We start from the raw sequence: 15922 nt of genomic DNA, 5'->3' as shown, positions 1-15922 counted from the left end.
CAGAACACATTTTTAATTACACCAGTAGATTGAACCACTTATGCAGAATAAAAACCAATATGAAACACGACTATCTGAGTGAGGAAATGCCACCCATACCTATAATATTTGCTAAAAATAACACACAAAAAAAGTCTGATTAAGTAGTCCAAATGGACAGGTTTAAAATGTGTGACCTGTATTTAGCATTGTGCACTTGTGATGACTGGATTAAAACAAACACATCTTAACCCAGGTCTATTTTGACTTGGACCAGTAGGTTACCTAGTAGCAATTCACTAAAAACCACCCAGAACACATTTTAAAAGGATCCATGCTTTCATGTTGGTGACGCCAAATTCTGACCCTACCATACGAATGTCGCAGCAGAAATGCTGACTCATCAGACCAGGCAATGTTTTTCAAATTTTCTGTTGTTCAATTTTGGTGAGCATGTGTGAATTATAGCCTCAGTTTCCTGTTCTTAGCTGACAGGAGTGGCACCCGGTGTGGTTTTCTGCTGCTGTAGCCCATCTGCCTCAAGGTAGGATGTGTTGTGCTTTCGAGATGCTCTTGTGCAGACCTTGGTTGTGACGAGTGGTTATTTGAGTTACTGTTGCCTTTCTATCAGCTGGAACCAGTCTGGCCATTCTCCTCTGACCTCTGGCATCAACAAGGCAACTTGTACAAAAGAACTGGCACTCACTGCATATTTTCTCTTTTTCTGACCATTCTCTGTAAACCGTAGAGATGGTTGTGCGTGAAAATCCCAGTAGATCAGCAGTTTCTGAAATACTCAGACCAGCCCGTTTGGCACCAACAACCATGCCACGTTCAAAGTCACTTAAATCACCTTTCTTCCCTATTCTGATGCTCGGTTTGATCATCTTGACCATGTCTACATGCATCAAGTTGCTGCCATGTGATTTGCTCATTATAAATTCGTGTTGATGAGCAGTTGGACAGGTCTACCTAATAAAGTGGCCAGTGAGTGTATGACTGGATTAAAACCGATGCATCTTAACTCAGGTCTATTTTGACCTGGACCATTAAGCAACCATGTAGCAATTCACCCCCCAGAACACATTTTAATTACACCAGTAGATTGAACCACCACCAGAAACAAGTGTATCTGAGTAAGGAAATGCCACTCATACCTCATTAAGAAGAGGAAATGTTTGCTAAAAATAAAAATATTTTTCACTGCCTCTGGAAGTAGTCAAAATGGACAGGATTAAAATGTGTTTCCTGTATTTAGCATTGTGCACTTGTGATGACTGGATTCAAACAAATGCATCTTAACCCAGGTCTATTTTGACTTGGACCATAAGGTTACTTTATAGCAATTCACTAAAAACCACCCAGAACACATTTTAAAAGGATCAAAGCTTTATTGTTGATGACGCCAAATTCTGACCCTACCATACGAATGTCGCAGCAGAAATCAAGACTCATCAGACCAGGCAATGTTTTTCCAATCTTCTATTGTTCAATTTTGGTGTGAATTGTAGCCTCAGTTTCCTGTTCTTAGATGACAGAAGTGGCACCCGGTGTGGTCTTCTGTTGCTGTAACCCTTCCGCCTCAAGGTTGGACATGTGCGTTCAGAGATGCTCTCGGTTGTAAGGAGTTACTGTTGACTTTCTCTCAGCTTTACCTAGTCTGCCCATTCTCATCTGACCTCTGTCATCAACAAGGCATTTGCGCCCACAGAACTGGCGCTCACTGGATATTTCTTTTTGTCAGACCATTCTTTGTAAACCCTAGAGATGGTTGTGCGTGAAAATCCCAGTAAATCAGCAGTTTCTGAAATACTCAGACCAGCCTGTTTGGCACCAACAACCATGCCACGTTCAAAGTCACTTAAATCACCTTTCTTCCCTATTCTGATGCTCGGTTTGATCATCTTGACCATGTCTACCTGTATCAAGTTGCTGCCATGTGATTTGCTCATTAGAAATTCGCGTTAATGAGCAGTTGGACAGGTCTACCTAATACAGTGGCCAGTGAGTGTATGACTGGATTAAAACCGATGCATCTTAACTCAGGTCTATTTTGACCTGGACCATTAAGCAACCATGTAGCAATTCACCCCCCAGAACACATTTTAATTACACCAGTAGATTGAACCACCACCAGAAACAAGTGTATCTGAGTAAGGAAATGCCACTCATACCTCATTAAGAAGAGGAAATGTTTGCTAAAAATAAAAATATTTTTCACTGCCTCTGGAAGTAGTCAAAATGGACAGGATTAAAATGTGTGACCTGTATTTAGCATTGTGCACTTGTGATGACTGGATTAAAACAAATGCATCTTAACCCAGGTCTATTTTGACTTGGACCAGTAGGTTACTTTATAGCAATTCACTAAAAACCACCCTGAACACATTTTAAAAGGATCAAAGCTTTATTGTTGATGATGCCAAATTCCGACCCTACCATACGAATGTCGCAGCAGAAATCGAGACTCATCAGACCAGGCAATGTTTTTCCAATCTTCTATTGTTCAATTTTGGTGTGAATTGTAGCCTCAGTTTCCTGTTCTTAGATGACAGAAGTGGCACCCGGTGTGGTCTTCTGTTGCTGTAACCCTTCCGCCTCAAGGTTGGACATGTGGGTTCAGAGATGCTCTCGGTTGTAAGGAGTTACTGTTGACTTTCGATCAGCTTTAACTAGTCTGCCCATTCTCGTCTGACCTCTGTCTTCAACAAGGCATTTGCACCCACAGAACTGCCGCTCACTGGATATTTTCTCTTTGTCAGACCATTCTCTGTAAACCCTAGAGATGGTTGTGCGTGAAAATCCCAGTAGATCAGCAGTTTCTGAAATACTCAGACCAGCCCGTTTGGCACCAACAACCATGCCACGTTCAAAGTCACTTAAATCACCTTTCTTCCCTATTCTGATGCTCGGTTTGATCATCTTGACCATGTCTACCTGTATCAAGTTGCTGCCATGTGATTTGCTCATTAGAAATTTGCGTTAATGAGCAGTTGGACAGGTCTACCTAATAAAGTGGCCAGTGAGTGCATGACTGGATTAAAACCGATGCATCATAACTCAGGTCTATTTTGACCTGGACCATTAAGCAACCATGTAGCAATTCACCACCCAGAACAGATTTTAATTACACCAGTAGATTGAACCACTTATGCAGAATAAAAACCAACCAGAAACAAGTGTATCTGAGTAAGGAAATGCCACCCATACCTCATTAAGAAGAGGAAATGTTTGCTAAAAAAACAGAAATCAGTTCTTCAGTTCTCTTGTTTATGTAAGCCAGCAGCGCCTTACAATTCACTCTTGAAGCATTTTTATTAGGCTATAGCACAGTATAAATTGAATTGATTAGTGGTATTTTTAGTATGATCGGTGCTGTTTCTGTGTTGATTGCCCTGTGATCTATGACCCTCTCCTCACGGCTTCTCTTGTAGGCTGCTGTTGGCAGCATCCAACTCCAAGCGCTTTAAATAACGGCCATTTGAGACTCCTCCAGAGTTTGTTTAAGGCACCCAGGGCCTGTTTGATTACTGTTCTTAATCTTGTTTGGACAGATCCTATCTTTACTTTATCACTCTGAAACCTACTAATGGCTCAAGTTCGGCTGGGCAGGGAGGGAAAGTGCAAGCCGTGGAGTCAAATAGCGCTGTAATTCTATTAGATTTTTTTCTTTCATTGCACAAAGAGCTTGTCATTAGTGTGCTATGTGTATATCTGTTTGCAGAAGCGTATTTCAAGAAGGATGCTAGATTCTTGGAGGAAATTAGATATTATATTTCTAATATGTTTCTTGTAGTGTCCTAGCAACCATTCCGAGCACCTTAAATGCTGCTTAATGCCATTATCTGTCTGTTTGTATTTACCTGTATTGCGTCTGTCTAGGAAATCTGCCTATAAACAGTCTAGCAACCCTAACACCTTTAAGTCCATGTGAACTGGAAGTTGCTAAGACTTTTATTTTAGTATTTTGACGTACTTCCAACTGAATGGAGCATATGCACACAGACTTTTAATTTTTAGTCAGCCAGCCAAAGCGCTTCCGGTGACCTGTCATCCCATACAGATACACCATGTTCTTTAAAAATCAGTGATCTTCACTGCCTGACTGAGATATAATATATAGTGGATATTAGATGAAACAAGAAGCACTGCATTAAAGTCCATTTTTCTGCACCATGTCTTTAAAATATAGACATTTTATTTTAGCCCTGTATTTTCAATGAGTTTCTGCGCTAGCCTGCTACTCCTGACTGCACTTGCTTTTAAACAGTGTTTCATCCCTTTTTACTCTTGAACAACTAAATGAATGCTTAAGTCTATTTAACTGATTGTATTTTAATTAAATTACAACATCGATGCTGTAAAAGGAACTTTGTCAAATTGAAAATAGTTACACAAAACTTTCACAGGAAGTTCATCATTGGCAGAAAAACTCTGCATATAGTAGAGCTGCACAATTAATCGTTAAAAGATAGCGATCTCGATTCGACCCCCTAGACCAGTGGTCACCAAACTTGTTCCTGGAGGGCCGGTGTCCTGCAGATTTTAGCTCCAACCGTAATCAAACACACCTGAACAAGCTATTCAAGGTCTTACTAAGTATACTTGAAACACCCAGGCAGGTGTGTTGAGGCAAGTTGGAGCTAAACCCTGCAGGGACACCGGCCCTCCAGGACCGAGATTTGTTGCCCCTGCCCTAGACGATCTTAACCCAGCATCTGTACGATTCTGTCAATCATATTTTCACGTTGAAAAGAAAAGGCTTTTCACATACGTTGCTCAGTGACATTAACACCTCCAAATGATGTTGAATGAGTCACATAATGTATTTATAAGGTATAATTCACCTAAAAATGTCTTTTTTTTTTCTTCATATAATGATGTTTTCGCGGCCGGGAAATCACACGTGACGTGCTGCTGAGCGTGAGCTGTTATCACAGAGAGGGCGCGCGCGCGTGCGCGTGCTCTACTTAATGACAGACGCACGCGTGTCTACTTTAGTGAACAGAACCTGCATATGTTGTGAGTAACAGGTAATACAGTTGTAAATAATATTCAGTTTGTGGCACAGAGTGGTCGTTTGGGAGCCGCGCGCGAAGTATGAACAAGCCTTTAGCAGTCAGAATGAAACCGAAAGTGTGCACTTCATTTAAATAATCATATTGCATTTTAGAGTTAGGATTAAGGCAAGCGTTTGATATGTTTTTTTTTTCTTTCGAACCCACAATTGTGCATGAAAATAAATGTTAACAATGTCAGTAAAACTACTCTAGCCTATATATTGTTGAATATAATCTGATGATGGCAAATGTCTGATTTTACCAGTGAATAAATTTGTCTAATATGACAGATTGCAAGCATATATCTCAAACATAATAATTCAACATCATAATTGTTATAGGTAGAATAGAATTATATATAAAAACCAGTAGACCTACACATAATATTATCATCGATGTTGTGCCATATGTTTGTTTTTACCATACCTTTATTTTACATCTACAGAATCTTGAGAAAATCGTGATCTTTATTTTGAGCAAAAAAATCTCGATTCTAATTTTAGCCAGAATCGTGCTGCTCTAGCATATAGCCCATTGGAATATTGAATAGAGCATGGGGCTTTCTTTTGCACATTATTTTCTTGTGGCAGACTAATGGCAAAGTCCCTTTAAGAAAAGTAATTTCACTTGGTGGCCATTTTTGAAACACTTTTCGTGTTGTATACCAGGACATTCTGGTTTTAATGAAAAAAACGTCATACTCTCGGAGCTTATTTGCTAAGCTTATGATTACAATCAGTGTTACAAACTATTTTCAATGAAAAGGCACTAAGCTCTGCCGGGAAAGTAGCTAAAAGTAGCTAGATTGTGTCATATGTCAATTTTCATATTAATGATGTCACCATGTCAAACCATTTCTGTTTGTTTAGCGGCTTATGGTTAATGAAGTTAATGAATATTAATGAAGTTGAACAGCATACACAATAGAGCGCACTGATTGGTTTGAACCAAGTCTTACTCATGAATGAATGCAGCACACTCAATGACCTAATAAGGAACTCCTAGGTACAGACGTCCAGTCTACACGCTGGAATACACGCTAAGATCTCATTACCGTGACGCAGCTTCAAAATTTTGTTTCAAACCGGAAGTACGAATTTGCTCGAAATAACGCAAAAACAACCAAGTTTCACTTTTTGGTGAGATATATGTGTCCTAAAAGTGTTTTTAGCAGTGTGGGACACATATACAACTGTCAGCAGCTAAAAAAATGTGTTTTGGTGTTTCGTGACCCTTTAAAAGGCCATGACACCCCGCACTTTCGGTTTTCTACTTCAGAATTTTTTCAAAAGATGCATGATTAATGGGCGTGGAGCTCCACGAGCATAGGGCAGGAGTGGGCGTGGCCAGCAGGGGAGGACAGTTAGCTCACAAAATAAGACACAAACCATGAGGAGACGCATGAGTTTATAGTTCACAAAGTTAAAATGCAAAGAAATAAACAGTAATTTAATGCCCTGCTACATTTGTTATTCGTAATTTCATATACACTTAACCACAATTTATATCATTATAAAGATAAGTGTGTTCATGTAAACCCTATAAATGAGGATTCTCCCTCGATCCCCGTGTCTAAATTATAGATCTGAATGCAGACTCAGTGCAGCAGGTCTCCTGACCTGCCTATTTTAACCATTAGCCCTGCTGGTAATATAGAGGATTTAGGCAAACACAGCAGCACGAAGATGTGTCTGAATGTGAACGAACTCCTGATAAAAGTTTACGTCCGCCATTCTTCAATCCTCGTGCTGCTCTCCCGACAAAAATGCTTGCAGCACACACACAGCTTTGCTGTATGATCGGCCCTGACAAGATCGCGGGGAAAAACATGCAACAAACCCCGTGGATCATGGAAACAAACACATACGAGTCTACTGCGTGCCGTGGGTCCATGTCTCTCAGCTTGCTTGAAACTGGCATGCCTTGCCTTCGGAAAGCACGTGCTTTCATGAATAATTAAGCAGCCGGCTCTTCTCATAGGATAAGAAAACTCCGCTATGAATAATAATGAGAAACCGACGCGTCATCATTGCACTTGCAGTTCTGCGCTACGTCGCCGATTTTGATCCCGCCTCAAAAATCATTTTAAACCCGGAAGCTGAAATTAGCTGACAAAAGCACAAAATTATCCAGTTTTCCCCACAATTAAAGCTGACAGGTGCTAACATTGTCTTAACTGATGCTCAACACACACACATCTGTTAATAAAAAAAAATCTCCAGGGTTTCCTGAACCTTTAAGGTCTGTGTAACCGTAATAGCTTCTAGGTACAGTTTTGTTAAGCAGTAAAGACAGGACAAAATTTGTTTAGATGAACTTCCTTTCCTAGTTAATAGATTGTGGGTTTTATTAGATCTGTTAAGAGACACTTTTAATGAACTAATCAAGCAGCTATTGGCCAGAGAGGTTTTTAATTATGAGCTAATGACAGTTTTATTAAAAATGTACAACCTTGCTTTTTGCAGAACCTGATTGCATCTGCAGCTTTGATGGTTTCTGGATGGTTCTTTTGACTAGTCGTCACCTTACCTGTTATCTTGACTTCATTTATATCTGCTCCCTGCTCATTTCTCTTTTTAGAACTGGTCTTCTTGGTGCTGTTCATTTCCAGAGAACAAATGTCAGGGGTTGCAGGGAACGTTGACAAGTTTGTGTGCTTCCGCTGCATTGTAATCTTCTGCACTTGAGGCCTGTATTATTAAGGCATATACTATGACAGCACCCTTATCAGATTGCAAGGCTGTGTGCTCTCAGCGGAAGCCCCTTGTTGTTTGAAGTGAGTCATCCTTTGTGGTTGGCAATATGACGCTTTAGAAAGTAAAACTTTTTTTTTTTTTGTGGATTTCCATCTAATGTGTTGTAGAGCTTTGCTTGTTTGCAGTTATGTGACTGTATTTTTATAACTGTTCTGTTGCATGTACACTACCTGACAAAAGGCTTATTGCCTATCCAAGGTTTAGGAACAACAAATAACAACTTGACTTTTAGTTAATCATTTGTATCAGAAGTAACTTTTATGAAAGGCAAAGGCCTCTAGATTACACTTATTTTACCAAAAATAAATGTGAACATACCTTAAATTTAAATTATTAATGTAAGATCTGATTTTGCTTGGACAAAAGTCTTGTCATTTAACAGAAATAATGTCCAGTATAGAATATAAAGTCATGCTGCAGTGGAAAAAGAGTTAATATTGTGTCTGACTCCATCATGAGCTTGGAGGACTGCATCCATACATCTCTGCAATGACTCGAATTACTTATTAATAAAGTCATCTGGAATGGCAAAGAAAGCGTTCTTGCAGGACTCCCAGAGTTCATCGAGACTCTTTGGATTCATCTTCAATGCCTCCTCCATCTTACCCCAGACATGTTCATGTCTGGTGACTGGGCTGGCCAATCCTGGAGCACCATGACCTTCTTTGCTTTCAGAAACTTTGATGTGGAGGCTAAAGTATGAGAAGGAGCGCTATCCTGCTGGTAAATCTGCCCTCTCCTGAAATTTGGGATGCAGATCACCAGATGATTAATAGAAAAAATCTACCTTCTGCCACTTTTCCAAATGATCAACTAGAAGTCAAGTTATTATTTGTTGCTCTTACAAATGTTATCGACGACAAGACTTTTGTCAGGTAGTGTAGATATTTACAATTATTTTAGGATAAAATCGCATAAACCCGTCAAACACACATGAGGTTCATGTTTCCCCAAAATACACTAAAAGAGAAGAAAAGTACAGCATACTGTTGCTTATTTTATTGCATCACTTTATTACATTTTGTCACCCAAAAATGAAAATTACCTCATAATTTACTCTTCCTCATATGGTTTTTAAATCTTGAGGAATTTCTTTCTTTGATTGGACACAAAAGAGGATATTTTGACAAACGCTGGTTGATGGGACCAATTGACTTCCATGCTAATTATTTTGTGATTATGGAAAAAAACAATTATTTACATTTGTATAGTGATTTTCAAGACACTTAAAGCACTTTTACCCAATGAGGGAATCTCCTTGTCCACCACCAGTGCACCAGTGTGCAGCATCCACCTGGATGAATTGACGACAGCCATATTGCACCAGCTGATTGGTGGAGAGGCGACAGAGTTATGAAGCCAATTATGATATGGGGATATTTGGCCTGGACGACGGCAGTTAAACCCCTACTCTTTTTCCAAGGACATCCTGGGATTTTTGATGACCACAGATTGTCAGGACCTCAGTTTATCGTCTCATCCCAAAGACGGTGCTCACTGAGCAGTATAAAGTCCCCATCAATGTATTGGGGCGTTAGGACCCACACAGACCCACATGCTCCCTGCTGGTCTCACTAACACCGCTTCTAGACCGCAACCTAGCTTTCCCATGTGGTCTCCCATCCAGGTACTGACCGGGCGTAGCCCTGCTTGGCTTTAGTGGGCAACCATGTGAGAGTTGAAGAGAGCTTGCAGAAGTCGATGGGTCCCAGTAACCAGCATTAATCTTTTGTATACAACCAAAGAAAGAAACTCATAAAGTTTAAAAACGACATGATTGATTAGATAATGATTAAGTAAATTTCAATTTTTTTTGCGTGAACTAACCCTGGTTTATCAAAAATCGTCATAAAGTAAAAATAATCACAATGCAGTGAAGAATAAAGCAGCACCTTTGTGTTTTCTAGGCTGAGCTTTATACAGTTGAAACCTCAAAGATCAGCAAAGTTCTAAACTACAGGACTGCACTTTTAGCGTTGGCCCCAAACTGACTCATTGTAAAGTGTCCCTACTCTGAAGCCCAGCTGGAATGCTTGGTTAATTTTAGTATATGCAGCTCCTCACATATGCACATAATAATCTTTTCCAGCTTTCATCTCAAGCCTATGTTTAGCAGATGGTCTGTTCTAAGTTATGCCCCGTCCACATTGCGGTGAATTTTAATCCACAAAAGTGTAATATCGATTCGACTTTTCATTTGCACGGTACCGATGTTGTTGTTGCCTTGAAATAAACTTTTTGGATAATAGGTTACAGAGCAGAAAAATTGCTAAATGTTGCCCAGCTTGTAAAAACTTTGGGATACTAAAGTTACATTATTTCGAGCTAAATCAGATCTGGCCAAAACTAAGGTAATTAAGGCGATACTCACACTAGGTACAGTTGCCTCGAACCGGGCCAAAGCACGCTTGTCCCTCCTTCCGTCTCGGCACGCTTACGTCATCGCTGCTGCGCTGTTCAGTGAGAAGCGCTCTCTCACTCAGCAGCACAGTGGAGATTTCTCTAGTTATATCATTTCAGTCATTTGTTATGCAGTGACATGCAGTCAAATATTTCGACAAACAGTCTTTAGGGATGCGGGGATACGCAGTCAGATATTTCGCCGAACAGATCCACCACTTTTGGCACTCATAAACAATTATAAAGCCCTCGTGCTGCAGGAATGAGGAGGTCTGCTGAAGGCGCGCAGCTGACGTGCTGTGAGGAGTTCTCGTCTTTAATAAACTACAGCAGTTTGCGATCACTGAACAGTAAGAATGATTAATAAATCCATATGAAACAGCCCCTTAAAAGTCACGTCTCGCTTTCAGTTTCGGGCTTTGGCGCGTTTTGCACTCACACACAAGCGTACCATGCCAAAGCCCAAGTGAACCGCGCTAAGGCACACCTCTTCAAACCGGGCCAGGGCCGGCCAAGTGAACCGTGCTTGAGCCTGATTCAGCGCACTCACACTTCTCAAACGATCCGGGTAACGGGCCTGGGCACGGTACGGATGGCATGGTGTGAGTAGGCCCTTAGAGTTTGTTTGGCAGTTCGAAACACTAGAAAGTTAGAAAGACTTTGTTTTGGCTCCTAAATACATTTCAGCTACCATTAGTGTGTGACCAGTATGCAATCAGTAGGTGTCTTCTGTATTCAACATGCTGAATGTATTTTTGACCGTATATATATATATATATATATATATATATATATATATATATATATATATATATATATATATATATATAGGTCTATTCACACAGAATGTTTTTGTTTTCGTTACAGTCCAGTACTTTTACATCGGTTTTTAATGTGAATATGCGTTTGATGGATATATGTGATCATAACGTTCGATTCTAGTGTCTTTTTCAGTGCCACACACTTCAAGATGCCAAATCAGTTAAAATAATTCCAACCTACATGCAGCACCACTCATCAATGTCAGTTCCAAAGCAGTGGACCAGAATAACTGGAAGGCGGGGCAAACATTGCAAGTCTCTGTTTACAACACTTTTTGACAACTATTTTATTTGACTATAACAAGGCTTTTTTTTTAAAAATCATTCCTGAGTGCTGCGTCCAATGTTTTTAGATGCAAATGGCTGGTGTAAATGACGCCTAATACTGTTTATCTTGAGTTCCATAGCTTTTATGTCATTGCTGACAAAGTTTTATGTTGGTTTTGTAGTCATGAGGAGAGTCACTAACAAATCTAACAGCGATTGGTTTGTTGGGTTGGTCTCTGGCTCTCATTGAACGATTCTGACCCTGGGCTCTGATCCAGCATCACAGAGAGCTTAAGCTGAGGAGAAACTGGCTGGTCAAGGGCCTGAAGCTTACAGTTATGAATAAATAATGAGTCAGTGGTCCACTGCAACTTATTTATAACAGCCCTCTGTAATTTATTCAGACTGTTTGCCAAATATGGTAAAGGCACGTCTGCTTTGTAAACATCTCTGTTTAGATTCCCATCCGGACGTCTAAGGAGAGAGCAAAATGATACTGTACGATGCTCCACAATGAACATTTTTTTACAGGCACCCGAGTTATCCCCTAAAAATTGAATTCTAAGTAAATGTTTAAAGTTTGGCTCATTGGTTAGTGGAACTCACTGTGATTTTTAAAGTAGCGGTGGCTAAAATACAGATATTTCGATAAGTATCAATACTGAATTATTTAAAATAATACAATCTTGCTTTTTGTTAGCTCACACAACCAGTTTTTGGACAAACAAACAAAGAAACAAACAAATAAACAAGGATGGACACAAATGGGCCAATATGCAAGCATTGCAACAGAACAGTTGTAAGTAAATACGCTAATAGCTAAGCACTTGCAAAACTGACAGGCAGAGTTGTATCAACATGTTTGAGAGGTTGGTCATTTTTTTTTTGGTATTGTATCGAAATAAGAAATTCCAGTATCCTGAAAACAAAAAATGTCAGGTTCTGTGTTTATTATATATGTATATGTATCCATAGTTTTCTCGCAGTAATGAAAATAGCATAACATTTTTTAATTCTTTTGGTATCGTATCGAATTTAGAAATTCCAATATCCTGAAAATTCTACCTTAAAATGTAAGGTTCTGTGGTTGTAATATATGTATATGGTTATGTATCCATATTTTCCTCACAGTATAGAGAAGAGTATCAAATATTGAAACTCTTTTGTTATCATATCGAAGTTAGAAATTCCAGCTTAAAATGTTAGATTCTGTGGTTATAATATATGTATATGGATCCATAGTTTCCTCGCAAAAATGAAAATAGTATAATTTTTTATTTTTTTTTGCTATGGTATCGAAGTAAGGAATTTCAATATCCTGAAAATACTACCTTAAAATGTAAGGTTCTGTGGTTGTAATATATGTAATGGATATGTATCCATAGTTTCCTCGCAGTATCGAAAATAGTATCAAATATTGAAACTATTTTGGCGTCGTATCGAAGTTAGAAATTCCAGTATCTTGAAAACACTAGCTTAAAATGTCAGGTTCTGTGGTTATTATATATGTATATTTATCTATAGTTTCCTCGCAGTATTGAAAATAGCATCAAATTTTAAAATACTTTTGGTATCGTATCGAAGATAGAAATTCCAATATCCTGAAAATACTACCTTAAAATGTAAGGTTCTGTGGTTGTAATATATGTATATGCATATGTATCCATAGTTTCCTCTCAGTATCGAAAATGGTATCAAATATCAAAATTTTTTTTGTATCATATGGAAGTTAGAAATTCCAGTATTCTGAAAACACTGCCTTAAAATGTAAGGGTATGTGATTGTAATGTATGTATTTGTACCCATAGTTTCCTTGTAGTATCAAAAATAGTATACATTTTTTAATTCTTTTGGTATTGTATCGAAGTTAGAAATTCCAATATACTGAAAATACTACCTTTAAATGTAAGGCTCTGTGGTTGTAATATATGTATATGGTTATGTATCCATAATTTCCACAGTATCGAGAAGAGTATCAAATATTGAAACTTTTTTGTTATCTTATCGAAGTTAGAAATTCCAGCTTAAAATGTTAGATTCTGTGGCTATAATATATGTATATGGATCCATAGTTTCCTCGCAAAAATGAAAATAGTATAATTTAAAAAAAATTTTTTTTGCTATAGTATCGAAGTAAGGAATTTCAATATCCTGAAAAGACTACCTTAAAATGTAAGGTTCTGTGGTTGTAATATATGTAATGGATATGTATCCATAGTTTCCTCGCAGTATCGAAAATAGTATCAAATATTGAAACTATTTTGGCGTCGTATCGAAGTTAGAAATTCCAGTATCTTGAAAACACTAGCTTAAAATGTCAGGTTCTGTGGTTATTATACATGTATTTTTATCCATAGTTTCCTCACAGTATTGAAAATAGCATCAAATTTTAAAATACTTTTGGTATCGTATCGAAGTTAGAAATTCCAATATCCTGAAAATACTACCTTAAAATGTAAGGTTCTGTGGTTGTAATATATGTATATGGTTATGTATCCATATTTTCCTCACAGTATCGAGAAGAGTATCAAATATTGAAACTCTTTTGTTATCATATCGAAGTTAGAAATTCCAGCTTAAAATGTTAGATTCTGTGGTTATAATATATGTATATGGATTCATAGTTTCCTCGCAAAAATGAAAATTGTATAATTTAAAAAATTTTTTTTGCTATCGTATCGAAGTAAGGAATTTCAATATCCTGAAAAGACTACCTTAAAATTTAAGGTTCTGTGGTTGTAATATATTTAATAGATATGTATCCATAGTTTCCTCGCAGTATCGAAAATAGTATCAAATATTGAAACTATTTTGGCGTCGTATCGAAGTTAGAAATTCCAGTATCTTGAAAACACTAGCTTAAAATGTCAGGTTCTGTGGTTATTATATATGTATATTTATCTATAGTTTCCTTGCAGTATTGAAAATAGCATCAAATTTTAAAATACTTTTGGTATCGTATCGAAGTTAGAAATTCCAATATGCTGAAAATACTACCGTAAAATGTAAGGTTCTGTGGTTGTAATATATGTATATGCATATGTATCCATAGTTTCCTCTCAGTATCGAAAATGGTATCAAATATCAAAATTCTTTTTGTATCGTATGGAAGTTAGAAATTCCAATATTCTGAAAACACTGCCTTAAAATGTAAGGGTCTGTGATTGTAATGTATGTATTTGTACCCATAGTTTCCTTGTAGTATCAAAAATAGTATACATTTTTTAATTCTTTTGGTATTGTATCGAAGTTAGAAATTCCAATATACTGAAAATACTACCTTTAAATGTAAGGCTCTGTGGTTGTAATATATGTATATGGTTATGTATCCATATTTTCCACAGTATCGAGAAGAGTATCAAATATTGAAACTTTTTTGTTATCTTATCGAAGTTAGAAATTTCAGCTTAAAATGTTAGATTCTGTGGCTATAATATATGTATATGGATCCATAGTTTCCTCGCAAAAATGAAAATAGTATAATTTAAAAAATTTTTTTTTTGCTATCGTATCGAAGTAAGGAATTTCAATATCCTGAAAATACTACCTTAAAATGTAAGGTTCTGTGGTTGTAATATATGTAATAGATATGTATCCATAGTTTCCTCGCAGTATCGAAAATAGTATCAAATATTGAAACTTTTTTGGCGTCGTATCGAAGTTAGAAATTCCAGTATCTTGAAAACACTAGCTTAAAATGTCAGGTTCTGTGGTTATTATATATGTATTTTTATCTATAGTTTCCTCACAGTATTGAAAATAGCATCAAATTTTAAAATACTTTTGGTATCGTATCGAAGTTAGAAATTCCAATATCCTGAAAATACTACCTTAAAATGTAAGGTTCTGTGGTTGTAATATATGTATATGCATATGTATCCATAGTTTCCTCTCAGTATCGAAAATGGTATCAAATATCAAAATTTTTTTTGTATCATATGGAAGTTAGAAATTCCAATATTCTGAAAACACTGCCTTAAAATGTAAGGGTCTGTGATTGTAATGTATGTATTTGTACCCATAGTTTCCTTGTAGTATCAAAAATAGTATACATTTTTTAATTCTTTTGGTATTGTATCGAAGTTAGAAATTCCAATATACTGAAAATACTACCTTTAAATGTAAGGCTCTGTGTTTGTAATATATGTATATGGTTATGTATCCATATTTTCCACAGTATCGAGAAGAGTATCAAATATTGAAACTTTTTTGTTATCTTATCGAAGTTAGAAATTCCAGCTTAAAATGTTAGATTCTGTGGCTATAATATATGTATATGGATCCATAGTTTCCTCGCAAAAATGAAAATAGTATAATTTAAAAAAAATTTTTTTTGCTATCGTATCAAAGTAAGGAATTTCAATATCCTGAAAAGACTACCTTAAAATGTAAGGTTCTGTGGTTGTAATATATTTAATAGATATGTATCCATAGTTTCCTCGCAGTATCGAAAATAGTATCAAATATTGAAACTATTTTGGCGTCGTATCGAAGTTAGAAATTCCAGTATCTTGAAAACACTAGCTTAAAATGTCAGGTTCTGTGGTTATTATATATGTATTTTTATCTATAGTTTCCTTGCAGTATTGAAAATAGCATCAAATTTTAAAATACTTTTGGTATCGTATCGAAGTTAGAA

General features: G+C 37.1%; 1 protein-coding gene and 1 long non-coding RNA gene across 18 annotated transcripts in view; one reads left to right on the top strand and one right to left on the bottom strand.

Moving 5' to 3' along the window:
* stxbp5b (syntaxin binding protein 5b (tomosyn)) overlaps window positions 1-15922 on the top strand; it is a 119465-nt gene that overhangs the window by 20410 nt on the left and 83133 nt on the right. The window lies entirely within an intron of this gene.
* Window positions 613-8825, bottom strand: LOC147839906 (uncharacterized). 2 transcript variants are annotated; one of them, XR_015513034.1, is made up of 3 exons: window positions 5124-8825; window positions 3056-4893; window positions 613-2037 (listed from the first exon to the last, which is right to left on the bottom strand). It is a non-coding gene; the product is annotated as an uncharacterized LOC147839906 (long non-coding RNA). The 2 variants fall into 2 exon arrangements; XR_015513033.1 differs by having other exon boundaries at window positions 1108-1968; window positions 2987-4893.

The sequence above is a fragment of the Danio rerio genome, chromosome 17 (assembly GCF_052040795.2).
Source record: "Danio rerio strain M-AB ecotype USA chromosome 17, GRCz13ab, whole genome shotgun sequence".
NCBI classification, from domain to species: Eukaryota; Metazoa; Chordata; class Actinopteri; order Cypriniformes; family Danionidae; genus Danio; species Danio rerio.
This window is presented reverse-complemented; position numbering and strand designations above follow the sequence as displayed.